General features: G+C 41.9%; 1 long non-coding RNA gene across 1 annotated transcript; it reads right to left on the bottom strand.

Moving 5' to 3' along the window:
• Positions 1 to 957: 957 nt before the first annotated feature.
• LOC115472956 lies at positions 958 to 27,748 on the bottom strand. Its single transcript, XR_003942583.1, has 4 exons — positions 27,691 to 27,748; positions 19,488 to 19,579; positions 6,053 to 6,085; positions 958 to 1,638 (listed from the first exon to the last, which is right to left on the bottom strand). It is a non-coding gene; the product is annotated as an uncharacterized LOC115472956 (long non-coding RNA).

The following is a 27,748-nucleotide window of genomic DNA, read 5'->3' as shown; positions in this document are numbered from 1 at the left end:
GATTATACCGATTTGGCCGCCCACAGGAAACGGATGCCCATCTCCCGAACATGGGGGATTTTCTCCTTTCGAAAATAAGCAGGATTGCCTCCTTGGTAAGTAAATCTCTCTCATGCATATTCATTGTGGCTATCCCGAAAACCTGACTGACTGGGGTTCCCCCAGGACAGGTTTGGGAACCCCTATACTAGAGATATAATTATATGCACTGTCTTGTGTATATTCACTGGTAACATCATGAAACTCAACTGACATGAAGACAAATTAGAACAATGCTAACATGTTAGATGACAACAGAAAGACCATCTGGCTTACCCAGTCTGCCTGGTTATTCCTGTCCACATTACGAAGGATACATCCCACTTGCCAGCCACAGAGCATGACTATTTGTATGATACGTATCTCTCATGTCTGCCATCTTTCTCATTTGCACTCTATTATTTTCAATGAGCTTGACAGATCCCCTACTTAGCTTCCATGCAGCAATCCTACCCTTCCCAACTCTACAGATAAATACTTAAAAATCACAAATCACATTATAGACACTTCATATTCAGAAATTCAACCACTCAAATAATAAAAACTATAAAACAAAAACCCAAAATAAAATTCTTATATAACAAAACAAAACCATATGCAAGATAAACTGAATTTATCTTTTGGTGGGGTAGTTATTCCCAATACTTTTTCATACTAATGTAGTAAAAAGAAAATAACACAACATTTGGGGACTGTATCTTGCTCTGTATAAAATTTTCAAATAATTAAAATATTAAAAAGAAGGTTTAGACATCTCAGTTGTCTAAGTATCCACTTTAAATTATAGTGTCAAAGCATTATGAATACTCATTTGAATTAAGCAATGCTATATCTATCTCTATAGATATACATAAATAAGTATATATATTTATATAGATATATACATTTACATATGTATACACAGTATTTTGTGCCAAAATACATACCCCCAAAATAGCTCAAACAGGAACAAAGAATTGTACATTGGTTTTATATAAAATTAGAGGCAGCCACATTGCCAAGTAACTCAGTGCATTTAGGTTAGAAAAAGTCCATCAATTTTTCTATTCTTCTTGACACGCAGCAGCAAAGTTAACACTGTCATTGTTAAACTGTGCATTAGAAAGAGTTGCAAAAACCCAACATGGGCTAAATGTTGTTCTGTGACATAAAGCAGTTTAACAATAAAAAGGATAGTTAAAAAACAAAACAAAAAACAACTAGGCAGAAGGCAGGAGGCACAGCACAGTTTGAAGTCAGCAGTTTGTTGACGACGATCAATGGTCACAAGTCAACGGGGACACACATCTAATGTTAGAATTCCCCCTTTGCTGTAGGTAGACTTGAACGCTTGGTACTATATGCAGCTCTTCTGTTTCTGTTCAGTGCAGGAGACTTGATCCAGGTTCCTCAGGAGAACAGCTTGCGTGTTCTGTTCTGAAAAGCTAGCTTACAATCACATTAAGATTACTGTATGTAGAAAAGTGCTTCAGTGTTCTTCATGGGTAGCTGGCTCAAGGAAAGGGACTTCTTCTTCTGTCCCCTGTCCCACTATTTGGCACTTCACGTTATCTGTATTCCAGTACTGGGTCATTCAAATGACATCAGATTAGCAGGTACCTGGAAGACAAATGTGGTTAGCAAGGAGCAACTAATGGCCTGATTCACTAACATTTTTTGCCCCATAGACAACAGCCTTTATGCATAGGCGGTCGGTGGCCCAATTTTTTGGGGAGACTAAAGGGGGCGGGGTTATGGGGTGGAGCCAGGGCGGAGCTTATATACATAATTGTCTGATAACGCGCAGAAAAAATAAATAAAAATAAAATAATCACAATTAATACCTTTTATTAAATTTAGATATTAGATATGTATCATATGTGAATGAATAAAGTGGTTGCTCAAAGCATATTCTAAGCACAATCGCTCAACTGCAAAACACTATTCACAACTTTGTGCAAAAACACACTCAGAACCTTACTGTACCATAAATATTACACTGGGCAGAACCTTATACACCAATATACCACCCATACAGAAAATGCAGACCATCAACAATATGAAACAAGGGATCATATCATCACAATTCTCATGTATAGCCACAAAACAGCCTAATTCATGTTTAATGTGGGATAAAATGCCATAAATAAGTAAATAAATATAAACTTTTAATGTTGAGCACCTGATTCTCAAAGTGGACATATTCCAAACACTATAATGAAAATAAAATGATCTTTTCTACCTTTATTGTCTGGTGAGTTTTTCTGATCATGCTGGCCCAGTATGATTCTGCTGCTATCTGTCCTCAGTGCAGGTCAGGAAGTCATCCTCGTTAAATATCTCCCTGGCAACCCAGGACACCTCCAGCCAACCCCCCCCCCCCCCCTCTCCCAGCAGTAAGGCAAACAAACCATAAACCAATTTCTACAACTGATTCACAAGGCTAGAGGGCTTTTACTGCAGCTCCTGCTGTGAGGATGGAGGTAAATCAACAATTTAAACCCCTCAGAGCACAGCAAGGGAGGCTTAGCCTGTCCAAGCCTCTTATACCGGGCGCCTATGCCTTTATGGATCAGACATGAGGGGCCCTTTTACAGAGCGGCAGTAAGCCCAACACGGGCTTACATGGCATTAACCCGGAGGCAATCGAGTATCGCCGTGTGCTGCCCAGGTTAGAGCAGGAGCCCTTAGTGCCACCTCAATGGGTGGCGGTGAGGGTTCCCCTTCGCATGGCCTTGCGGTAAGAGTTTCTTGCCGCATGGCCATATGTGCCTAGGGTCTTTTTACCTGCTGCAGTAAAAAGAGCCCTGGCACGTGGGAAAAATGGCCCCTGCCGCTAGTGCAGGGCCCTTTTTCCTGCAGCTTGGTATAAGGGCCCCTGAATGATTAAAGTTTCATGCATTGTTTCATTTTGATATATTGGGAGCTCTGTCTTGGAAAAACACTGGAAACACATGACAGGAAAATGTTGTACATTTCTTGATTATAATTAGGACTTCTATTCTTAACTGTTTATAAATCACTGGGTTGATATTCAAAGTGATTTAACTGACCAGAAACGGCCCCTGGCCAGTTAAATTACCTGTTTCAGGCTAACTGGTCATTTTCAGCGGCACTTAATTGTGGGAGGACTCATCACTTAATTGGCCAGGATAACCACAAAAATTGAGTGAAGAATACAGGGCAGATAAAGAGTACTATTTTTTTTTTTTTTTTGCATCAGGAGCATTCTCTGTGTTTTTTTGGTTAAAACCTAAAATCGGAAACCCTAGAGCTAATGAATATTCCCAGAAGCCCTATTTCCTTCCACTTTACTTCTGAGTGCAGAAAACCTTGTTCAGCTACCGGAATTGCCTTCTAATTGCAAATTTTGAAGGTGCCATCCTGTTTCTAGCTTGGGGAACTCTTATTTGTGACTTTAGCCCTTCATGCAAGGAATGGGAGGGAAAGAGCTGGAGAAGGGAGAACAGCAACTGGGAGAGGATGTGAGGAGGTGAGGCTGGAGCACACACTGTAGGCAGCTTGCTAGGAGAAACAGAAGAGGAAGGGTTGAAAAGGGTGCATAACAATAGTTTTTTGTTATGATACTTCCACTCTAACTTGATGTCATTCCTTTATGTCAACAGACCGCATCTGGGGAGATACGAAAGGGGAAGAGGTGGAACAGACACAGCTCAGCCTGTATTTGTCTGTCATCCTAGGTCTTGGGACTCAGCTAAGAAAAGAGAGGGGTAGGAAGGAGGACACATCCTGGGGTACAGATCAGTGGACTATGATACATGGGGGTGGGGGAAGGGAGTGATGGGGTCAGGAAAGGGGAAGAGTATTGGAATTATCGCTGGAGTGGAGTAAAGGGGAGGTAGAGAGTGTGTGTGTATAGGTTTCAGATTAGCAAGTGGATGGGAGGAAGTGGTGGGGTGGGAGAGAGAAGGTCGATATGAATTTCTCCTCCCACAACTTGTTGACCAAAATTCAAACTCAGATATTCCAAGGTATGCCAATCCTCTCTGTGGCAACAATCCAGAGTTAGAACCATGGCAGTGGGATCCTGATGGTGCCTCTGCCCTAGCCTGCAGGTACATGCTTTTAGGTTCTGCAGTTGTCCTCCTGCCCTTGAACAGGAAGTCATTGTGGAGAAGGGGCTTATTAGTGCTCACCTGCTCATAGGTCCAATGCTAGCTTTCTCCCATCGCTCTTACAGGATGGATGGAGGAGGAGGAACAAAGAAGGCAAGGGCAACGTGTGTAGTATGGGCAGACCTAAACCCCATAATCTCCAGTGCCTCAGTACTCCCATGCTGAAAATATCTAGAAGCACCAAAGTCCCAAACACAGCCATATTTATGACTGCAGGACTGGATTTGGGACCTGCATGAGAAAGAAGAGGCTAAATATTTAGACATGGCAGAGAACCATTAGAGTAACTGTTCAATAAAACAATTTACACTAACAGGAATTACAGTTTCAATGTGACTTCCCAATCTGGAAAGGGTAGAGTTATAGCTTTTTGAGTGATAGGAATATCTTTTAGTGGTGGTGGGGACTACTAGGGGGCGGCATACCTTGGAGGGAGGGAGGCAAATGGCAGTTATTATAGTCTACTGATAGCAGCTATATTATGAGGCTTATTTTCAAAGCAAATAGGTTGCCATGTAACTTCGTAAGTCTATGTGCTTTGAGAATAAGCATCTATATGTGCTCAAAGTTGGTCTTCAGTTTAGCACCTGCAAAAAAAAAAAAAGCAAAAAATACCCAAGGGGGAGGGGGGACTTAGGGCACAAGTGCTATTGACTAATGAGGTCACTTGCTGGTATCTAACTAGTTAATATATGCTGGGAGCATTAAAATTGAAAGTGACAGACTAGTCTAGTGCCTAAGAAATGGGCTTAGCGTGCCCTTATGCTTTTATTTGTTGAATATATGGTCGTGTGCAAAAGTTAACATTAGCGTGTGGACATTAGAAAGATTAACACGGGAGCACTTACCGCCTCCTATTTAGGAGGTGCTAAGGACTCCCGCGTCGTCACCATTATTCAGTTTTGTAGGCATGAATGTTGGCACGCTAATTGCTGGTATCTAACTAGTTAATATATGCTGGGAGCATTAAAATTGAAAGTGACAGACTAGTCTAGTGCCTCATTGGCACTGTTGAACATTGCTGGACTTGATTTCAACTCCTTGGTTAGATCATCAGTTCTCTAGGACAAGTGTTAAAGGCAAGTTTGAGAGGGTGAGATTTTTCTATCAGGTCTGGGCCAGAAAGGGATCCCATGTCACTCAGGCATGCTGTCTGTAAAATGCAGAGTCATAATAGGGAGGAGGAGAGGAAATGATGGGAAAAAAGTAAAAAAAAAAATCAAGAAAACTCATCCTTGTTATAATATCATTAAGACACTGTTCATGGACATTATAGCACTTCTTATGTACTTGGGTCGGTCAGTCTTTAATCTTTCGCCACCAAATACACTCCAGGTTCCAATGGCCATTTAAGTGTTGCAAGACATATTGTCATGCTACTAGTGCAATACAGAGATTAATGCTAATAAACAGATCATTAATGATTGTCTTAGATTACAGAAGGAGATTTGTATTGATTGGGTTGCTGAAGATTGGGGCTGGGATTACAGAAAGTGAGAAAAATGTAATAAAAGTCTGGCAGGGGAATCAATGAAAGAAATTTAGAACAGGAAAATTAGGAAACAATTCTCACATCAATATTCTCTAAATAATTTTTTCCATACATAATTTAATTTAGATTAATCTCATGAACCCATCTACCTTACATATACTGAAGAGAAAATGACATTGACCCAGTATCTATCTCCCACCTTACCCTCCTCTCTCTATCATCTGTCTCTACCTACCTACCCATCCATTTACTCCCATCCATCCTTCTATTATGTTATACTTCCTACTTTACATAACAAAATTCTGTGTTACCTATTACTATGTAAGCCGCATTGAGCCTGCTTTTAGTGGGAAAGTGCGGGATACAAATATAATAAATAATAATAAAATAATAGTCTGTTATTTACCTTGTCTCCTGACACATCGAGGGTGGGCTTAACCTAAATAGTGGGATAAAAGAGTTTAAGTTCCAGGTTTATCATGCATGGCTCTGCTTTGCACTTTGGCATATTATAACGATTATTTCCTTTGGGTTTTAAGTTCTCTGTACATTATTTTACAGAAAAACACTCAGCCATTAATAATTCACTATCAGCCTAAATGCATTATAAATTTGAGAACTTGCGGAAGCAGTCCATTAGATAACAGAACCTTATCATTCTAAAAAAAGATCATATTCAAACTGATTTCCTTGGTTTAGCCTATATAAAATGTAAACAGAACCAGAGAGAGTGATCCACATTCTAACCTCAAGGCACCCCTCCAAATGACCTGTGTTAGAGGTGTTATGGAGTTCTTTCCTGCTCTGGTGGATGAAAGCTTCCCCCTCCCTAAACCACCACTTTTTTCTTCATGTAGATTTGCTATGTAGAGAATTTTGGCACTAGTAGGTTCAAAGAAATAGCTATATTAGTCATGGAGAAAAATGAATCCCTTTAATTGAAGTGCTGTAAGAATTATTCATAGATAACACCATAAGTGAGTGTGCCAAAAGCACACATGTCTCTTCCTTGGATGCCATAATTTTTAAATGTGTAAAGGTGTTCTCTGCAATACCCAATGGACGAGCATATATTTTCAAACACTGACATGCATTGAGGTATATTTTCAAATGTAATAAGGGGTTAAAATAGTAGTAAATAAAAATAATAAGATTTTTATTTATTTTTACTCACCTGGGTTTTCCGGGGCCGTGGTTGTGGGGTCCGTGGGAATCCGGAGTGTGTGGGCAGCGCTCCGGAGCTGAGATGTGGCGTTTTTGGGGCCATTGTTGGTGCTGTGGGGGACTGCAGTCTTCAGGCCCATCGGGGCCGAATTTGTGGTTTGGGGGGTTGTTTGGCCTGTTTTCGGGGCGCGAATTGGTGGCCAGCGCTGCTCCGGGACGGGTGGAGCAGGAAGAAGAAAAACGCGTCTGACGCGAGTAGCGCGTCAACGCGTATGGAGGATTTTAGAGGTAGGTCCAGAAGCCTGGGACGCGATTTTAAAGGCGAGTTCCAGGAGTTTTGGGGCGTTTCTGGGTGTTTTTTGGTTTTGACCTCCGTTTTTGCGAAACGGAGAGCGGGACCTGGAATTTTGGTGGTCATCATGTGTGGGGGACTTAAGGATACAGGTAAGGGGGTGTTTGGCCCCAAAGTTTATGGTTTATATTATTTAAAATGTGATAATAGGTGCGGAGGGGAGTAGGATCTGAACGGTTTAACGGATTTGAATTCTGTTTCCAGATTTGTGTTCAGGGGGGTTAGGTTAGGTAAATTAGGGGGGGGGTGTAATTTTAAAATTGGGGTTTAAGGGGTTAATTAATAGGGGGACATTTTGGGGTGCTTAGGGGGGGGGTTAAAATGGTCCGATTTTAATAATTTCGACGTATTATGTCCGGGAAGGAGTTTTTTAATTTTTGGATAGGTTTTTGGGGAGTTTTGGGTTTTCGGAGGGGTGTTATGGGGTAATGTTTGATTGTGGGGTGAGGAAAGGGTTAATTTGAATTCTAAAAATATAGGGATAATGGGGGAATTTATATTCGGCGGCATGGAAATTTTGAAGTTAATTGGGAAGGGTTTGGGGGTAAAAAAATGGGGAAAATATATGTTTTTAATGATTTTTAATGGGTAAACAGTTGATTAAAATGGAGAATGGAATTTTTGGTTAGGGGTTCCATGATGGACAGGTGGAGGAATTCCAAATCAAGTAGAGCAACTGATTGGTTGCCTGGACGGCGGAATGTCCAGGGAAGCTCCGTTGTCTAGGCAACGGCCGAGTGGGCAGTTGGGGAGAGAGCTTCTGAACACAGATGGAGAAGGGTGTGTGTGAAACAGCTGTGCGAAATGAAGGCCTATAAAGTATGAAAATTGTTTAAATGACAAAGTTTAGTGAAAAAGTGAGTTTTATGGTGGAATGAAAGTGATTGAGAGGAAAACAATAAAAATTTTATGTATGAAAATTTAATGAAAGTTGAGATAGGGGTTAAGTCTTGAGTGACTGTGGAGTGTATATGGGAAATTGAGAAGAGCCGTAAAGAAGAGGGAAGTTCTCTGTGAGAATAGGAAAAAAGTCAATTAGCATAGGAAATTTAGTCTAGGGTATTTGATTAATTTATTTTTATTATCTAGAATGGCCAGTGTATAATTTAAACCCTTCTCTTAGGTATACAGAGAAAGAGTTAAGGAGTAAGGGTTTTCTCTTCAGTTACTTTGTTAAGGACAGGTGTAGGTGAAAGAAGAAAATCCTAAAAGAAAATACTTGACCATAAGAATACTGATCATATCAAGGGCCCCAACGTTTCAAGAAAGATCAAAGAGCCAGCAAAGAACGAAGAAGACAACAGAGTATGGTAAAGAAAATAAAGGAAAAGAGATAAAAAGAAAATAAACTTAAACATACTTACCGTTATGTTGTATTGAGTGGAGTCCAGGACCTGAAAAACAAAAGTGAAGAAAAGTATCAATTCTTTGAGAAAAGAGAAAATGAAATAGAATTGCAAATAGATAAGAGACAAAGGAGAAACAAACGTTTGAATATTTATCTGATGTTTATAAAATGATGTTTTGTTAACGAATCGAAAAGACGATAACCTAGAAAATAGAAATTAAAGTAGTTATTTTAGGAATATATATATATTTGTTTATCTGACAAATAAATTGTTAAATTTTAAAGTTTATTGAGGGCTGGTTATTTGGTTTAGTAATTGTTGTACCTTATATTTTCCCTTGTTCTATCCTTATTTCCCTAAATTACCTCCTTTCCTATAACCTTTCCTATATTTTGGTGTGGACACCGTCCTTTGGGAGTCAGACAGTCCGGATACAGGTCACTGACTACAGTTCGAGAGAAATTTTATTTGGAAATTGGGCGTGGTCTGCTCCTGAGGGGCGGAGTTCATAACACAAAGCACTTTGGGAGGCTAAGTTTCATAGGTTTCTATGGAACTTTGGGAGGCTAAGTGCTTTGAAAATGAGCCCCAGTATCTTCCAAAGAAGGTTCTTTAGGATGGACTAATCGGATATAGTACCCAGGAGTTGTGGTGACTCTCCTGCTATAGTCACTGTTCCCACACGTTCAGAGGTGTTTGTTTTAAGCAGATAGTGTAATCCTCTTTCTTCGGCAATTATTTGTTATATTTTGATGTCTGCAGTGGCAGGGTATTGACCCACCATGTTGTACAGATTCTCAAATCAGGGGCGTAGCTACGGATGGGCCTGGATGGGCCCAGGCCCACCCAAATGACGACAACTGGAACGGCGACTTTTTTACTCGAAGTCGCAGCGATGAACGGGCAGGCAGCGCTTCGGTAGTAAAAGCAACAAGGAGGCAAGTCAACTGCTCCGTCATTCGCTTCCCTGCTTGCCCTCTGCGTCCCGCCTTCCTCTGAAGTCATTTCCTTTCAGGCAGGCGGGACGCTGAGAGGGCAGGGAAGCGAAGGACAGAGTCGAACCTACCTCCTTGTTGCTTTTCCTACCGCTGCCTGCCCGCTCGTTTGTCGCTGCAACTTCGGGAGTGCAAACAGCAAGCAAACCTGTGAGCTGCTTCATCCACGTTGTCCTTACAGGTGGCTGGAAGATGCTGCGAAGGGGGAGAGGGGGGGAAGACGCTGGACAGAAGGGGGAAGGGGATGGGCAGAAACAGGATGGGCAGGGGAGAGAGGAGAATTGCTGGACAACAGGGATTGATGGAAGGGATAGGGGAGAGAGGAAATTTGCTGGAGATGGATGGAGGAGAGGGCAGGGGAGAATGGAGAGTTGCTGGATGGAGCAGAGGGCAGGGGATGGAGGAGAATTGCTGGGGATGGATGGAGGGGAAAGGGGAGAGAGGAAATTTGCTGGAGATGGATGGAGGAGGGGCAGGGGAGAATGGAGAGTTGCTGGACGGAGCGGAGGGCAGGGGAAGGAGGAGAATTGCTGGACATGGATAGATGGAGGGGAAAGGGGAGAGAGGAAATTTGCTGGGTATGGATGGATGGATGGATGGAGGGGAGGGCAGGGGAGAGAGGAGAATTGCTGAACATGCAGGGGACAGAGGACATTTGCTGGATATGGGTGGATGGAGGAGATGGCAGGGAAGAATGGAGAGTTGCTGGACAGATGGATGGAGGGAGGGGAGAAAAGTCAGGGAGGAGATGCGCATGGATGGAGGGGAGGGAAGAGAGCAGAAATGCTGGACATGAATGGAGTGGAGGGCAGGAAAGAGAGGAAAAATGTTGGACAAGGATGGAGGGAAGGAAAGATAAAGGAAGGAGATGCACATGGATGGAGGGGAAGGGAGAGAGGAGAAATGCTGGACATGGATGGAGGGGAGGGAAGACAGAGGAAGTAGATGCGCATGGATGGGGAAGACAGGAAGTAGATGCACATGGATGGAGGGGAGTGAGGAGAAATGCTGGACATGGATGGAGGGAAAACTGCTGAGTTTAAGGGCTGGTTTGGAACACGTTGAAGGCAGATACTGAAACTCGAGGAAGGATAGGGACAGGGCTACAGATGGTAGACAGGACACATAAGGACACAGGAGGATGGTGGACATGGTGAGAGAAAAAATATTAAATGGAAAGAAGACACTGCATAAAACAGAAGACACTGGGACCAAAGCGAATAGATCAGACAACAAAGGTAGAAAAAAGTATTTTATTCAGAATTTATTAATTGGAATATGTCAGATTTTTGAAATGTGCATCTGTGATATTTTGCATGTAAGTTTCAATTTTTCTGGTATTGCTGCATGCTGAGTCTGACTTCTTGAGTTAACTTTCCAGTTCAGTATTTTGCCTTCATATTTTTTGATTTCTAGTTCATTGTCCAGCTTATAATTGAAAAAGAAAAACGCCTATATTGCGACCCAAATCGGGAGATAGACGTTTATCTCACAAAAACGAATAAAGCGGTATAGTAATTGAAAGCCGAATTTGGACGTTTTCAAATGCACTCCGTCGTGGATGCGGACAAAGTTGATGGGGGCGTGTCGAAAGCATGGTGAAGGCGGAACTGGGGCATGGTTATCGGGCGATCAGACATGGGCGCCTTTCGCCGATAATGGAAGAAAAATATGCGTTTTTAGCGAGAATTTAGGGCACTTTTCCTGGACCCTGTTTTTCCACGAATAAGGCCACAAAAAGTGCCCTAAATGACCAGATGACCACTGGAGGGAATCGGGGATGACCTCCCCTGACTCCCCCAGTGGTCACAAACCCCCTCCCACCACAAAATATGCCGTTTCACAACTTTTTATTTTCACCCTCAAATGTCATACCCACCTCCCTGGCAGCAGTATGCAGGTCACTGGAGCAGTTATTAGGAGGTGCAGTGGACTTCAGGCAGGTGGACCCAGGCCCATCCCCCCCCCCCACCTGTTACACTTGTGCTGGTAAATGGGAGCCCTCCAAACCGCCCCCCAAACCCACTGTACCCACATGTAGGTGCCCCCCTTCACCCCTTAGGGCTATAGTAATGGTGTAGACTTGTGGGCGGTGGGTTTTGAGGGGGATTTGGGGGGGCTCAACACCCAAGGGAAAGGTGCTATGCACCTGGGAGCTCTTTTACCTTTTTTTTTGTTTTTGTAAAAGTGTCCCCTAGGGTGCCCGGTTGGTGTCCTGGCATGTGAGGGGGACCAGTGCACTTTGACTCCTGGCCCCTCCCACGAACAAATGCCTTGGATTTATTTGTTTTTGAGCTGGGCGCTTTCATTTTCCATTATCACTGAAAAACAAAAACGCCCAGCTCACAAATTGTCGAATAAAACATGGACGTCCATTTTTTTCGAAAATACGGTTCGGTCCGCCCCTTCACGGACCCGTTCTCAGAGATAAACGCCCATCGAGATAGACGTTTTTGTTCAATTATGCCCCTCTGTGTCATGTCTGTTGTGTCATGTGTTTTTCATGTGTAATCAAGGTGCAGTATTCTCTAGTGTGTAGTATTTGCAGCCCTTTTTGTTTTGCTTTTTTTTTCACGAGGTAGTGTATTGGTGTTTTAGAGCCTAGTGTAATTACAGTTCTGCCTTTTCAAGCATAAGGTTGTAGATCATCCTGTCCTTGGAATTAGTGCTGTTATGGTTTAGTAAGGGTATGAGTGTGTTTTTGCACAAGTCTGTGTATAGCATTTTGCAGTGGAGAGATTGTGGGATAATGTAATTATATTTAAAAATATCAATTTTTCCATTAAGTATGTATGTGGTTATACTGATGTAGGGAAGCTGTTGGGCAGACTACTTAGAAAACCATCATCAAGTGAATTCTAAGGCATTATTTTTTAGGATCCCAAGAGACACTACTCATATAGACAGTGCATGCCCACCCATATTAGCTCTGGGCCCACCCAAAATCTCAGGTCTGGCTACGCCACTGTCTCAAACTCAATCAAGGTGCCAAGAAGGGCCTATCCTCAGCTCACAGCTGAGACCCTATACTTGGATTCTAGCCAAAAGAACATTCACATCTTGGGGTGTATCATAGTACATTGGACTACCACCAATTTCAGAAGAACTATTTAAAGAAATATTAATGGAGGGCAATTTTCAGAAATTTTTTTGTTACATTTTGTACCCCGTGCTTTCCCACTCATGGCAGGCTCAATGCGGCTTACATGGGGCAATGGAGGGTTAAGTGACTTGCCCAGAGTCACAAGGAGCTGCCTGTGCCTGAAGTGGGAATTGAACTCAGTTCCTCAGGACCAAAGTCCACCACCCTAACCACTAGGCCACTCCTCCATAGCTTGTCCATGTGCAAAATTCATGGGTACTTTGCACCCATGGACTTTGAAGAAATTTTCAAAGGGAATGTCCAATATACTTTCCCTTTGAAAATTACCCAGGGGTTTAGCTGGTCTTATGTTCAGCCTATATCTCACTGGGAATTAGCATGCATACTTAACCCCATCCAGAACACAGCTCTGGGACACCATCCCTTAAGCTGGCTAAATGTAATTCAGATGGGATACTTTTAGCTAAGTTAAAGGTAGATCATTTTGAGACAGCCCTTTCACCTGCATAAACTGGCAGTTACCTGGGTAAATGATGGTGAATGTTATTGCTAGTTAAGTACTTTTTGGCAGAGGAGGTAGTTTTTGGATAAGACCTAATAGGAATCCTGAAAATCCTCTGCTTGGGTCTTGCTTTTGCGAATATGTTTCAAAAATCTCCCTCTTTCTCCTTGTGAACTAAAACATACAGCACAGAAGTGTAATTTTCTTTGACATATTAACACATTTTTTTATAAATGCCTTGTGGACAGCCCTCATTTATTATACTGCCCCTCAGGCCTGTTGACAAAGGATACAATTAAATGCTGAATGGCTCAGTCTCCGAGAAGTGTACGGACATGGGACGAAATCTAGAGTGTCTTAATGCTATTAAAACATGGATATTGAATAATTTGTATAATGTTTCTTAGTTTCAATGGCTTGAAAGGCTTCAGATACCGTAGGGACAATATAACACCAGTTGTAGTGAGAAATGATGAATATGTGAAGGCCCTTTTTACATATAATATTGAGATGAGAATATAGACATCCAGGTCGGGACTTGCTCAATTATAGTGGTGTTCCACAAAAGGCACTGCCTATAAGGACATGACTGTATGTGAATTTGCACATGAGCAGCCATTTTACAAACAGATATGTGGCAAAAGTAAGTGGCACGATCCCAGCACTACCAAGTGTAAGTGGTGCTGCTTCCACATGCAGCTGTCTAATTTTACGAACCTAGACGTGTAAATGCAGCCAATTAAGGGGGGAAGTTATCAACGTGGGCTACTGCGAAGACAGGTTATTTTTTTTACCACAAGTCGTACTATTTTAGCATAGGACCTCATTGCATAAAATGGGACCCTGTGGTAAAATAACCTGTCTTAATGGCAGTCCACATTGATAACTGCCCCGCTAAGTAGGGAATCTTCAATTTTCAATTCCCTCTATTTAGGAAGTGGAAAAAACAGTACGTAATAAAAGAGAAGAGCTTCCTTAATCCCTTGTGTAAAATCCAGGTCAAGAAAAGCACTTTTTAAAATTCTATCCATGCCTTTTATGGGGCCTTCCCTGAAATCACTGTGTGCTATAGGTCTACAGAAAAAAACTACACAATGTGCACATGGAGAAGCTTCTAAAATAACCATCTTAGGGCGCCTTTTACCAAGCCGCGGTAGTGATTCCTGGTGTGGCAAATGCGACAAAACCCATTCAGTTCCTATGGGTTTCGTTGCATTTGCCTTGCGGGAATCAGTACCATGGCTTTGTAAAAGGAGCCCTTAGTGTTTAATACAGAGCAATACTGTGCCCACAGTGGGATGTGGTATCTAATGCTTGAACAACAATAAATTATGGTGCATTAACATAAGTGGATTTTTTAAAATCTGTATTTTTATTAATGTAATGCTTTGAAAAAAGCGGCTTTTGAAATTTTGTTAAGAGAGATTTTTAAGTGGGTATCATAACAAGAATATGTCATTACAAAAACTGCCCTTATTAAATAAAATGTCCTTGTACCCCAAAACATATACCAGATTTCACTGGGTACCCCTAAACTTCCCAAATTTCATTTTGTACACCTCCTTGTGAGCTACAGTGTCATAGTAACATAGTAGATGACGACAGAAAAAGACCTGCACGGTCCACCAAGTCTGCCCAACAAGACAACTCATGTGTGCTACTTTTGTGTATACCCTACTTTGATTTGTACCTGTGCTCTTCAGGGCACAGACCGTATAAGTCTGCCCAGCACTAGCCCCGCCTCCCAACCACCGGCTCTGGCATAGACCGTATAAGTCTGCCCAGCACTATCCCCGCCTCCCACCACCAGCTCTGGCACAGACCGTATAAGTCTGCCCAGCGCTATCCCTGCCTCCCAACCTCCGGTCCCGCCTCCCACCACTGGCTCTGGCACAGACCATATATGTCTGCCCCGCACTATCCCCGCCTCCCAACCTCCAGCCCCGCCTCCCACTACCGGCTCTGCTATCCAATCTTGGTTAAGCTCCTGAGGATCCTTTCCTTCTGAACAGGATTCCTTTATGTTTATCCCACGCATGTTTGAATTCCGTTACCGTTTTCCTCTCCACCACCTCCCGCGGGAGGGCATTCCAAGCATCCACCACTCTCTCTGTGAAGAAATACTTCCTGACATTTTTCTTGAGTCTGCCCCCCTTCAATCTCATTTCATGTCCTCTCGTTCTACCGCCTTCGTATCTCCGGAAAAGGTTCGTTTGCGGATTAATACCTTTCAAATATTTGAACGTCTGTATCATATCACCCCTGTTTCTCCTTTCCTCCAGGGTATACATGTTCAGGTCAGCAAGTCTCTCCTCATACGTCTTGTTACGCAAATCCCATACCATTCTCGTAGCTTTTCTTTGCACCGCTTCGATTCTTTTTACATCCTTAGCAAGATACGGCCTCCAAAACTGAACACAATACTCTAGATGGGGCCTCACCAACGACTTATACAGAGGCATCAACACCCCCTTTCTTCTGCTGGTCACACCTCTCTCTATACAGCCCAACAACCTTCTAGATACAGCCACCGCCTTGTCACACTGTTTCGTCACCTTCAAATCCTCAGATACTATCACCCCAAGGTCCCTCTCCCCGTCTGAACCTATCAGACTATCGCCACCTAACACATACGTCTCCCGTGGATTTCTATTCCCTAAGTGCATCACTTTGCATTTCTTCGCATTGAATTTTAATTGCCAGACCTTAGACCATTGTTCTAGCTTCTTCAAATCCTTTTTCATGTTTTCCACTCCCTCCGGGGTGTCCACTCTGTTACAGATCTTAGTATCATCCGCAAATAGGCAAACTTTACCTTTTAACCCTTCGGCAAGGTCACTCACAAATATATTGAACAGAATCGGCCCCAGCACCGATCCTTGAGACACTCCACTACTCACCTTTCCCTCCTCCGAGCTAACTCCATTCACCACCACCCTCTGGCGTCTGTCCGTCAACCAGTTCCTAATCCAGTTCACCACTTTAGGTCCTATCTTCAGCCCATCCAGTTTATTTAAAAGCCTCCTGTGGGGAACCGTGTCAAAAGCTTTGCTGAAATCTAAGTAGATTACGTCCATAGCTCGTCCCTGATTCAATTCTCCTGTCACCCAATCAAAAAACTCAATGAGATTCGTTTGGCACGATTTCCCTTTGGTAAAACCATGTTGTCTTGGATCTTGCAACTTATTGGCTTCCAGGAAATTCACTATCCTTTCCTTCAGCATCGCTTCCATTACTTTTCCAATAACCGAAGTGAGGCTTACCGGCCTGTAGTTTCCAGCTACTTCCCTATCACCACTTTTGTGAAGAGGGACCACCTCCGCCGTTCTCCAATCCCTCGGAACCTCTCCTGTCTCCAAGGATTTATTAAACAAATCTTTAAGAGGACCCGCCAGGACCTCTCTGAGCTCCCTTAATATCCTGGGGTGGATCCCGTCCGGTCCCATGGCTTTGTCCACCTTTAGCTTTACAAGTTGTTCATACACACTCTCTTCTGTAAATGATGCTGTATCCACTCCACTATCATTTGTACTTTTTCCAGTCCATCGCGGTCCTGCTCCAGGATTTTCTTCTGTGAAAACAGAACAAAAGTATCTATTTAGCAAATTTGCTTTTCCTTCATCACTATCTACATAGCGGTTCGCAGTATCTTTTAGTCTCACAATTCCCTTTTTAGTCATTCTCCTTTCACTAATATACCTGAAGAAACTTTTGTCACCCCTCCTTACATTTCTAGCCATTTGTTCTTCCGCTTGCGCTTTTGCCAGACGTATCTCTCTCTTGGCTTCTTTCAGTTTCCTCCGGTATTCCTTCCCGTGTTCCTGTTCTTGAGTTTTTGTGTATTTCTGGAACGCCAACTCTTTAGCCTTTATTTTCTCAGCCACTTGCTTGGAGAACCATATCGGTTTCCTTTTTCTCTTGCTTTTATTTACTTTCCTTACATAAAGGTTTGTAGCCCTATTTATAGCTTCTTTCAGCCTGGACCACTGTCCTTCCACTTCTTGTACTTCCTCCCAGCCCATCAGCTCCTTCCTCAGGTATTCCCCCATTTTAGTAAAGTCAGCACGCTTGAAATCCAGGACTTTGAGTGGCTGCCCTCCACTACAGCAGTCATATCAAACCAAACCGTTTCATGGTCACTGCCGCCCAGGTGGGCACCCACTCGGACATTTGACACGCTATCCCCATTTGTGAGCACCAGATCCAGCGTCGCTCCCTCCCTCGTGGGTTCCGTCACCATTTGTCTGAGCAAAACACTTTGGAAAGCATCCACGATCTGTCTACTTCTCTCCGATTTCGCCGACGGAACCTTCCAATCTACATCCGGCAGATTGAAATCTCCCAGCAACAGCACCTCCCTCTTCTTTCCTAACTTTTGAATATCCGCGATCAGATCCCTATCTAGTTCTTCCAGTTGTGTCGGGGGTCTGTAGACAACACCCACATGGACTGAGGTTCTATCATCTCTTTTTAAGGTGATCCATATCGCTTCTTCTTTTCCCCATGGAGAGGCATAATCGAACAGGGCGCCTAAGTTTTCCTGAGGGCGTCCTCGCAGGACGTCCTCGTAAAAGGGCGGGGAAACCCATATTATTGAAAAAAGATGGGCATCCATCTTTCTTTTCGATAATACAGTTGGGGACACCCAAATCTCAACATTTAGGTCAACCTTAGAGATGGTCGTCCCTGGTTTTCAGTGACCATCCATTTGGAGGAGCCAGCATTCATAGTGCACTGGTCCCCCTCACATGCCAGGACCCCAACCGGGCACCCTAGCGAGCACTGCAGTGGACTTCACAAATTGCTCCCAGGTGCACAGCTCCCTTACCTTGGGTGCTGAGCCCCCCAAAACCCTCCCAAAACCCTCCCAAAACCCACTTCCACAACTGTACACCACTACCATAACCCTAAGGGGTGAAGGGGGGCACCTACATGTGGGTACAGTGGGTTTCTGGTGGGTTTTGAAGGGCTCACATTTACCAGAAGTGTAATAGGTAGGGGGGGATGGGCCTGGGTCCGCCTGCCTGAAGTGCACTGCACCCACTAAAACTGCTCCAGGGACCTGCATACTGCTGTCAGGGAGCTGGGTATGACATTTGAGCCTGGCATAGAGGCTGGCGAAAAATATTTTTAAAGCTTTTTTTTTTTTAGGGTGGGAGGGGGTTAGTGACCACTAGGGGAGTAACGGGAGGTCATCCCCGATTTCCTCCGGTGGTCATCTGGTCAGTTTGGGCACCTTTTTAAGGCTTGGCCGCAAGAAAAATTGGACCAAGTAAAGTCGGCCAAGTGCTCGTCAGGGACGCCTTTCTTTTTTCCATTATCGGCCAATGGTAACATTAAAGCACGGTCAAAAAAAAGATACAATAGAAAAAGGCCAAATTTACGGCCATGCTAGAAATGAGTGGGAAAGGCCTGTGTAAGGACACACAAAGCCTATTTCTTAGTGCAGCTCAATAAAGGGCCCCTTAGATAGTAAATCATCTAACGAAAAGAAAAATATCTTCTATACCTGAATGTAACTCACCTTGAGCTACTACTGAAAAGGTGTGAGTAAAGAATAATTGAATATACTGATGAAACATGACAAGGAGAATAAAGTTTACAAACCCCCACAATTTCACATATATGGCCCTCCCAAAATGCGAATTCCTAACATTTTTCTACATTTATACAATACAGATTTAGGGATCCTTTTACTAAGCTGCTCTAAGAAATGGGCTTAGCGTGCCCTTATGCTTTTATTTGTTGAATATATGGCCGTGTGCAAAAGTTAACATTAGCGTGCGGCCATTAGAAAGATTAACACGGGAGTACTTACTGCCTCCTATTTAGGAGGTGCTAAGGACTCCCGCGTTGTCACCATTATTCAGTTTTGTAGGCGTGAATGTTGGCACGCTAATTGAATGGCGCTTCCATGCCTATTCTCTGCCCCTTACACACACTCCCAAAATTAACACACACTTAGCACAAGCAGATGGAAAAACTAATGCAGAACATTTTTGAGGAGGATTAGCAGCCTAGTGGTTAGTGCAGCGGACTTTGATCCTTGGGAGCTGGGTTCAATTCCCACTGCAGCACCTTGTGACTCTGGGCAAGTCACTTAACCCTCCATTGCCACAAAACCACTTTGAATGTAGTTGCAAAAACCATAGAAAGGTGGTATATCAAGTCCCATTCCCTTTCCCCCCTAGTACATCTCACATTATACCATTTTTGTTACATTAGGCATGCATTAAAGCCTAACACAGCTTAGTAAAAGGACAGCTTAGTATTGTTGAGTGATATTCTGGCCCAGATCACCAGCTTTGACACTACATTCACACAATAGTGTTATTTTGCAGCCCTTGCTGACAAAGACCACATCTGAATTAATTACCTGAGGTCGGTTGCTTTTGCATGCATCATCCAAATGTTTGTGCCACAATATTGCATGGAACCTTGAACCAGTTTGAAACTTGTAAACATTGCCTGCAAAAATCAAGAAACCCAAGGGTGGTTCAGTTTTGAGATTTCTCATTATTCAATGCAATGGCTTTGGAGGCAGGGGGAATAGAGAGTCCGTTTTGAAGTAGCAGACTAGGAAAACACATTCATTTTTAGAGTGCATTTGAAGAGGCAGACAACATCTTACCACACAAAATAAAATGCAGAACATCTTCAAAGGTGTAGCACTGCGATACAATACAATGCAAATTCAATTTGACCAATACCTTTTCCAATGAGGCCCAACATGAGAATACAATCACATAAGATAAATACTTTAGTATAAATAGTCTAATAAAAAACAGAAAAGCAAATGATCAAAACAGGTAAGATTAAAAAACAATCCAGAACAGCATGGGCAGAAGAAAAAATGGCTAAAGATGTAAAGAGAGGTGACAAGACCTTTTTCAGATATATTGGGGAAAGGAAAAAAACAAGGAATGGAATAGTAAGACTGAAAATGCAAAGAAAAGCTATGTAGAGAGTGATGAGGATAAACCAAATGTGCTAAACAAATATTTCTCTTCAGTGTTCACAGAAGAAAACCTAGAGGACGACAGTGGTTGGTTGCCGAGGGTATATCTGGGAACACAATGGATACTGCACCGTTCATGAAAGAAAGCAACTTGAAAATCTGAAAGTGGACAAAGCTATGGGGCTGGATGGAATACATCCCAGGATACCGAGGGAGCTCAAAGAAGTCCTGGCGAAACCTCTTAAGGATTTATTTAATAGATCTTTAGGAACGGGAGAGGTTCCATGGGATTGGAGACAAACTTATATGGTCTCTCTTCATAAAAGCGGGAACAGGGAAGAAGTGAGAAACTACAGGCTGGTAAAGCCTCAGGGTGGTGGTAGGAAAAATAATGGAGTCACTGTTGAAGGAAAAGATAGTTAACTTTCTAGATACCAACGGGTTGCACAATCTGAGGCAACGTGGCTTTTACCAAAGGAAAATCCTGCCAAATGAATATGATCAAATTCTTTGACTGGGTGAACAAAGAACTGCTAGATGTAATCTACTTGGATTTCAGCAAAGCCTTTGAGATGGTTCCTCACAGAAGACTCATGAATAAACTGAGAAGAATGAACGTAGGACCCAAAGTGATGAACTGGATTGGAAACTGGTTACCGACAGGTGACAGAGGGTGGTGGTAAATGGAATCCACTCATAGGAAAGGAAGGTGAGTACTGGAATGCCTCGGGTTGGTACTAGGGCCAATTCTGTTTAATATATTTGTGAGACACTGCTGAAAGGTTAGAATGAAAAGTTTGCCTTTTTGCAGATGACACAAAGACAGCCAACAGAATGGATACCCTAGAGGAAGCAGAAACCATGAGAAGAGAGCTCCAAAATTTATAAGAATAGTCAAAGCCTGGCAATTAAAATGTAATACATAAATAAGCAAAAACCCAGAATGTTATAAACACTTAATCAAATTAATTCAATAAATGAAGTGAAAGTAAAATGTGCTCAGTTCTTTTCTATTCAAACCATTACATCCCCAGGGGAACATGTGGTTGACTCAGAGGAACCATCATAGCACATTTAGGCATTCCTATATATAGGTACGTGATATGCACACACACAATTGCCTCCTATGGTTGAAATGTGAGTTTCAGAAATTTTTGCAATATATCAATCTGGTGGACATTAAATCAAATTTACGGCACTGGGACAATGCTCATATAAACTTTCTGGATGTTATCATCAGTCTCACACGGGGAAATAACCACTGCAGATTATAAAAGCAGACAGATCGCAGCATGCTGTTGCATTACTCCAGTTTTCACACGAAGCATCTTCGGGATAACATCCCCATCAGCCAGTTTCTAAATTTAAAGCAGCTGTGTTCAACAATGGAACAATTTAAGAGTCAAGCTATTCGAATGGTCCATAGATTTCAGCAACGGGGTTATCCCAGTCATATTATAAGAAGAGCTTTTAAGAGGGCATTGCACGTGGATAGATGCTGCCTGCTGAATTCAAAACCCTATGATACAGGGATGCCTTTGGTATGTGTGTTACCTTTTTCACCAATGGCACATGGCATACATCATTGATTCACAAGTATTGACATGTTTTACACGAGCCACCAAGATCTGCATATTGTAGGGGCAGAAATTTGGGGGAATTTTTATCTAGACCTATTTGAAGGACTGAGGGAGAAATGCCAATATGTCATAGCGGGCAAAGCAATCCAAGTGCCACATGGCAATTTTATTTAAAGAGTAGGACAGATTGTAACTTCATGGGGGTGGTGTACTGTGTGCACTGCCTGTGTGGGTTGACATATATTGGACAGACAACATGCAAGATCAAAACGCACATAGGAGAACATATAAGTACTGGAAGCGCCTTTATCAGCTCACTGGCAGCAGTGCAATCATGCAGTTGCTGATCTGCAATATACTGTTTTGCTACAAGTGTCCATGGATAGGGGAGGCACCCTCAGTGACATTCTGATTTGAAAAGAGCAGTGATTTATTCTATTCAATTCCTATGCACTATTAGCGTTATGTATCAAGCAACGTTGGCAATCCTACTATAGGCGCACTCTCCGAACTTCAATCAAGTACTGCAATCTAGATTAGGCGAAGATATAGAATCCAAGAACTCTAGTGGCATTGGACGTCTGATGCAGGCCAGTTGGCCAAAACACAGGCCTGTGTCGAGTCATGCCTTGTTTTGAATAAAGTTGTGACAGCACAATTACTGACTTTGTGTGGTTTCATTGTCATCTTCACTGTGTTTGATCATCAATATTTGGGTTCAGCATCAGAGGTTTTGCCACAGTACCTTCATGGATTATGGTTTATTCTATTTGTTATACCACCTTTTCTAGTAGTATAACAAGGTGGTTTATAATACTATATGAAAAGGAAAAACAGTAGTTTGGTTATTCTGGATTCTGTACATTGTTCTAAACTGAAATTTACTGAATACTGCTAGAAACACTCATTACTGATATCTGGCCAATATGTCATTGCTTTTCTGTCTTTTATTGCTGCCTTTTACAGGGCTGGTGTTAAATACTCAGGGGCCAATGCACCAAAGTCCCAATCACTATTTCCACCTTGGTTAAAATTACTGAGGTGGAAATAGCGAGCGATACACACACACACACACAAAAAAAGATCTAAGATGACCGTTGCTGGCACCTGACACTCCTACAAACTCTCTGATTTCTTACCGCTTAGTTCAGGATGCCGAAGAGAAGGGGCCGTTCTGCCTCCACAGCCCCTTCAGGAGCCAGTGTTCTGGGCGGATGGAGACCCCAGAGCGCTCCTTGGGCTACAGTTTTCGCTCAGCCCCGACATGAGAGCTCCCCCCCCCCCCAGCCAAGAGGCAGCAGTTCCCCGCTACTGGCATCTCCAACTCTGTTTCCTGAAGTTGGAATGAGAGAGGAGAGATGGGAGCAGGTTCAACTATCTGAGGGAACTCGGATTAACAGGGAGCTTTTGACCTCGTTGGGAGAAGCGGCATCAGTTACATCCGATGCAGTGCGGGAGGTTGAAGCTGCAGGTTTGGAGAAGGATTTTCCCAACAGAAAGAATTCTGAGGTAATAATGACTCAATTTCCTCTATATATAGCTAAACCCACTGAGGTAACCCTGGACAGTTTATGGACTTTAATAGTGGATTTGGGTAAAGTATTATGTCCTCAAGTACAAAAATTGACACAAGATTTGTCTGAATTAGAAAAGAAATCTAAAGAAACTGACTCTAGGTTGGAAACTTTAACTCAACAAAGTATGGCTCATGAAAAAGAATTGCAGCAGGTATGGTCTCACCAAGATAATATTATTAAAGATTTGACATACTTAAGGAGAAAAACTGAATCTCTTGAGAATTTTTCAAGGAGCAATAATCTCCGATTTCTTAATTTTCCTAAACAATTGATAGTTTCTCCTCAAAATATGTTGAAAAAGTATATTAAAGAAATACTAGGAGTGGTTAAAGAAAGTATTCCGCCATTTTCACAAGTATATTATTTAGCTACTAAATTAATGGCGAATCAGCAAGATCAACACAATCAAGAGGTGGATGTTTCTGCATTATTGGAGTCCTCAGATAGTGAACTGGTTGTGGTGTCAACTTTGATTGCCACTGTTGTGCTGACATCTGATAAGAATCAGTTAATGAAAATGTTCTTTAAGAACAAAGATAAAACTGTCTTGGAACTGAGAATCCAAATCTTTCCAGACATCTCTAAGGAAACCCAGAAGAGACGGCAACAATTTCTGTTGATGAAGCTAGGTGTTCTTCAGTTGGGGGCCACTTTCTTCATGAGATACCCTAGCAAATGTGTCATTAAGTACCAGTCGGTCAAATATGTTTTTTTTTATCCTTCCCAACTTAGAGCTTTTTGTCAGCTAAAAGAATTATTGGGGTATCCCAATAATAGCTCTCTTTATATTTAATTAACTGGTATCTTTAGGTTTGCCAGATGAAGCAAATTCCTATAACACATCCTATAATCGAATTTCCATTCTTTAACATCTTGGATCCAAAATAGTGGGCTTGAATAATGACTAGCAGAAAATTGTTTTCTTTTCTTTCTTTTAATTTTGGTATAAACGTATATTGTTATGTCAGTCTATATTTTTCTGTACAAGTATTTTTGTGCTTGATTATAGTTGAAATTTTAATTAAAAAAAATAAAATAAAAGACACAAATGAGCTGCTTACAGAAACAGCGAGCAGTTAGGTAGGGGGGAAGCCAATTGGTCAGTTGAGGATGTGCAGAACAGCCAATCGCAAAGTGTGCTCAGAGCAACGTGTGCTACAGCTTTGTGTGTATGAAAGCCATGGGTAGTTTTTTTTCCTCCAACTGGAACTACACAAACAGAGGCTTTGTAGTTTGAAAGTAAAAGCTGAGAAAACTGACCTATAAGATCGAGGGTCATTCAAGTTTTGAGTAGCCTATGGGGGTTTTCTTAATGGAAAAAGTAGAACATCATTGCAAAGTTTGCAGGAGCAGGCTCTGCCATGAATACTGATGGAAGGAGAGAAGTCCAAAGAGGAGGAAGAACTGGCTGCTGCAATGCCTTGACCCTTCACTATTGATCCCACTGCCATGAAGGAACTGCTACAACAGCTCCTGACCTCCCGTAAAATTTCTCCCACTAAAGGTAAGTGGTCCTTTCTCTGCATAGCTTATAAACAGCTGTGTATTCCTCAGAATGCACATGTACATTGTAATCAGCTACTTTAAATGAATTTGCCTATGATTCTCTGCCATGAATGGTAAAAACTTTAAAGAACCCCTTTGTGCATTTCTCACTAAAGACAGACTCTCTACTCACTAAAGACAGCGATCACTGAACCGGCTGGAAACAGTTAAAAATGCATGCTGCTGGCATGGAGTCACAAGGAGCTGCAGTGGGAATCAAACCCCAGGATCAAAGTCCACTGCACTAACCACTAGGCTACTCCTCCACACTCCTTAGGTGTCAGCACTTACCCCCGGATTCTATATAGCGCGCCACAATTCATGCATATTCTAGAAGAATGCGCGTAAATTAATTGGCTTAACAAGCTAATCAGCATTGATAATAGCACTTCACAAGCAATAATAAGCACTATTTGGTAATAATTAGAAGTTAGGCACACAAATCGCTATGAGTATTCTGTAATGAACTGCGCCTAAATTCTATTGTGCGCAGTTCAAAAGGGGTGTGGCTATGGGTGGGAAAATGGGTGTTTCGTGGGCATTCCAAAATCTAGGAGAATAGTTACAGAATATGGCCCAGTGCGCGTAAGTCTAAGTGCAGAGATTTATACTATATCTTCATTGGTGTAAATGGAGGTTTGTAGTTTTAGGTGCTGGGATATCAACTAAGTGTATTCTATACACTGTGCCTAAATCTAGGCATCGCTTATAGGATATGTTTAGGAGGAAAAGTTTACTGCATGGATTTTATAGGCACATATTTCACCTACTAGGCCAGTCTTCCATAAAGGAAAGGAGGTGCCTATTCCAGTCTTCCATAAAGGAATGGAGGTGCCTATTTTCCTGTATTCAATGGGCATATATATATATATATATATATATATATATATATATATATATATATATATATATATATATAAGTACACAGAGAATGACCTCCACAGTCTCATTTCGAAGATTTAAGATATTTGTGGGATTTAATTAATGTTTTTTCAGTACCACTGTTCCCACTAAGCTGAGTGGGAGTCCTCCACCTATAGTCCTGCCAGTGGGGTGTGCTGTTTCATACTACATTTTCAATAATGATAGTGAAACAGCACCTCCATAGAACCTGCCAGACTCCATGGAAATTGAACACCACCCCCTACTGGCAGCAATACAGTTGGAGGACACCAGCTCAGCATAGAGAGAACGGAGTAGCTGAAGGCAAGTTACATTCAGGTACACTGCGTAAAAAGCAGTGTTAAATCAAACCACTTAGATATATGTGTAGCAACTGAATATTGCTGCTATAGGACAAATTTGGGTGCGCGCTCAATTTGCATACATAACTTAATTGAATAATAAGTCAATTAGCGCCAATAATAGGCTTTTTTAATTTATCATTTTACTTAATTACATTCACATTTATCACATAAATGTAAGGAAAAACAGAATTAATATAAAGGAAAAAGAAAACATTTTCTCTCATCAATATATATATTATATAATTATCCACAATTGGGAGATCCAAGATCAGGAAAACAATCTCAAAGAAAATAAGAAAAACTCAAAATGGTTAATCTTACAATTCACATTTTCTGAGGGAGGAAGGTTAATCGGTAGTTGCAGCCGGTACAGTGGTAACTAAAGGAAGTTGCTGTAGGGGGTTCTTCATCTGTTCTTTCAACTCCACAAACTCTTGTAATTTCTTAGGTTCAACAAATAAGTAATAAGGAAATAAAACTCTTACAAGGGAATCGCACTAGGAAGGTCCCACCTAGGGCAATGATTCCTGGTTTAAAAGCCAAGAATTCACGCCTCCTAGTCTGCGATTCCCTTGATATGTCAGGAAATATATTCATCCTTGAACCCAAAAAACCATGTGTCAGAAATACAGTTTCAAAACATTGTTCCTATCTAAATCAAAGGTGAAAGTCACTAATAATATAACTCTATCTGTAATTTCTGAATTTTCCAAAATGTCAGTTAAGTTCACATCTCTTTTCTCTGATAAAGAAAATTTTAACAAGCAATTATTGGCACTAAATGAAATCAATTAACATGTACGTGCCTACATTTTACATGTGTCTGGAAAAGAAGGTGTTTCAGGGTGGAGTGTGGGCGAGGATTTCAGTTTTGCGTGAAATTATAGAATAAGGGGGTTCCATGTGTAAATTTAGGCACAGGCACCACATTTTTGTTGGTGCAAATGGACATGCCTAGATTCACGCATGACCCCTGCTATAAACCACACTTAACTTTAGGCATGGCTTATAGAATAGCATTTAAGCGTTTTTTACAGCACCGATTTTTAGGCGCGATTTATAGAATCTAGCCCATAGCTACTGGTGGCAATTGCTTTCCAAATATTTTTTACAGTTGCCACCTAGCCGAATAGTGGCACTGTATTGTTTTAAGCAATGCAGAAAAAATACTGCCAGATCTGTATACTGCCTTGTGTATTTCAATCACAGTAAATCATCCAGTAATTTTGATGACATTTGTGTTGACCCAGCACTTTCCTCCTGCTTCTGTAGGTTTCCAACTTAATCAGAATCAGCCTCTATGAACTGTATAGCAACACGAGCCTTCATTGGTAATAATCTCAGGGCTCCCCCCCTTTTTTTTTGACTTGTCTTCATATTTTATTCAGCCATCATAGTAATCTTCTTGACTGGGACCACAGATTATGGGACTCCATAAACTTGCATCCCGAGTTTCATCACAAGCAAGAGGAGGAAGATCCAGTCTGTGGAATCGTAACTACATATCCTGAGTAGAACCATATGACCCTACCACCAGGCCTTTATACATAGTTTAGTTATAAAGAAAATCAAGCCTTGCCATGGCTGGTATAAAACCATTTTTATTTAATACACATCTCTTTTATAAACAGTTCAAATAATATAAATAAAATGAATCTGCTGAAAGCTGTACCTTTATCAGGGTTATTTAACTGGAACACATTGGGATGATCTGGATCATCTGGTAGCAC

Source organism: Microcaecilia unicolor, chromosome 6 (genome assembly GCF_901765095.1).
Source record: "Microcaecilia unicolor chromosome 6, aMicUni1.1, whole genome shotgun sequence".
Taxonomy (NCBI): Eukaryota; Metazoa; Chordata; class Amphibia; order Gymnophiona; family Siphonopidae; genus Microcaecilia; species Microcaecilia unicolor.
The sequence above is the reverse complement of the archived record's forward strand: the minus strand, read 5'-3'. Positions and strand labels throughout refer to the sequence as shown.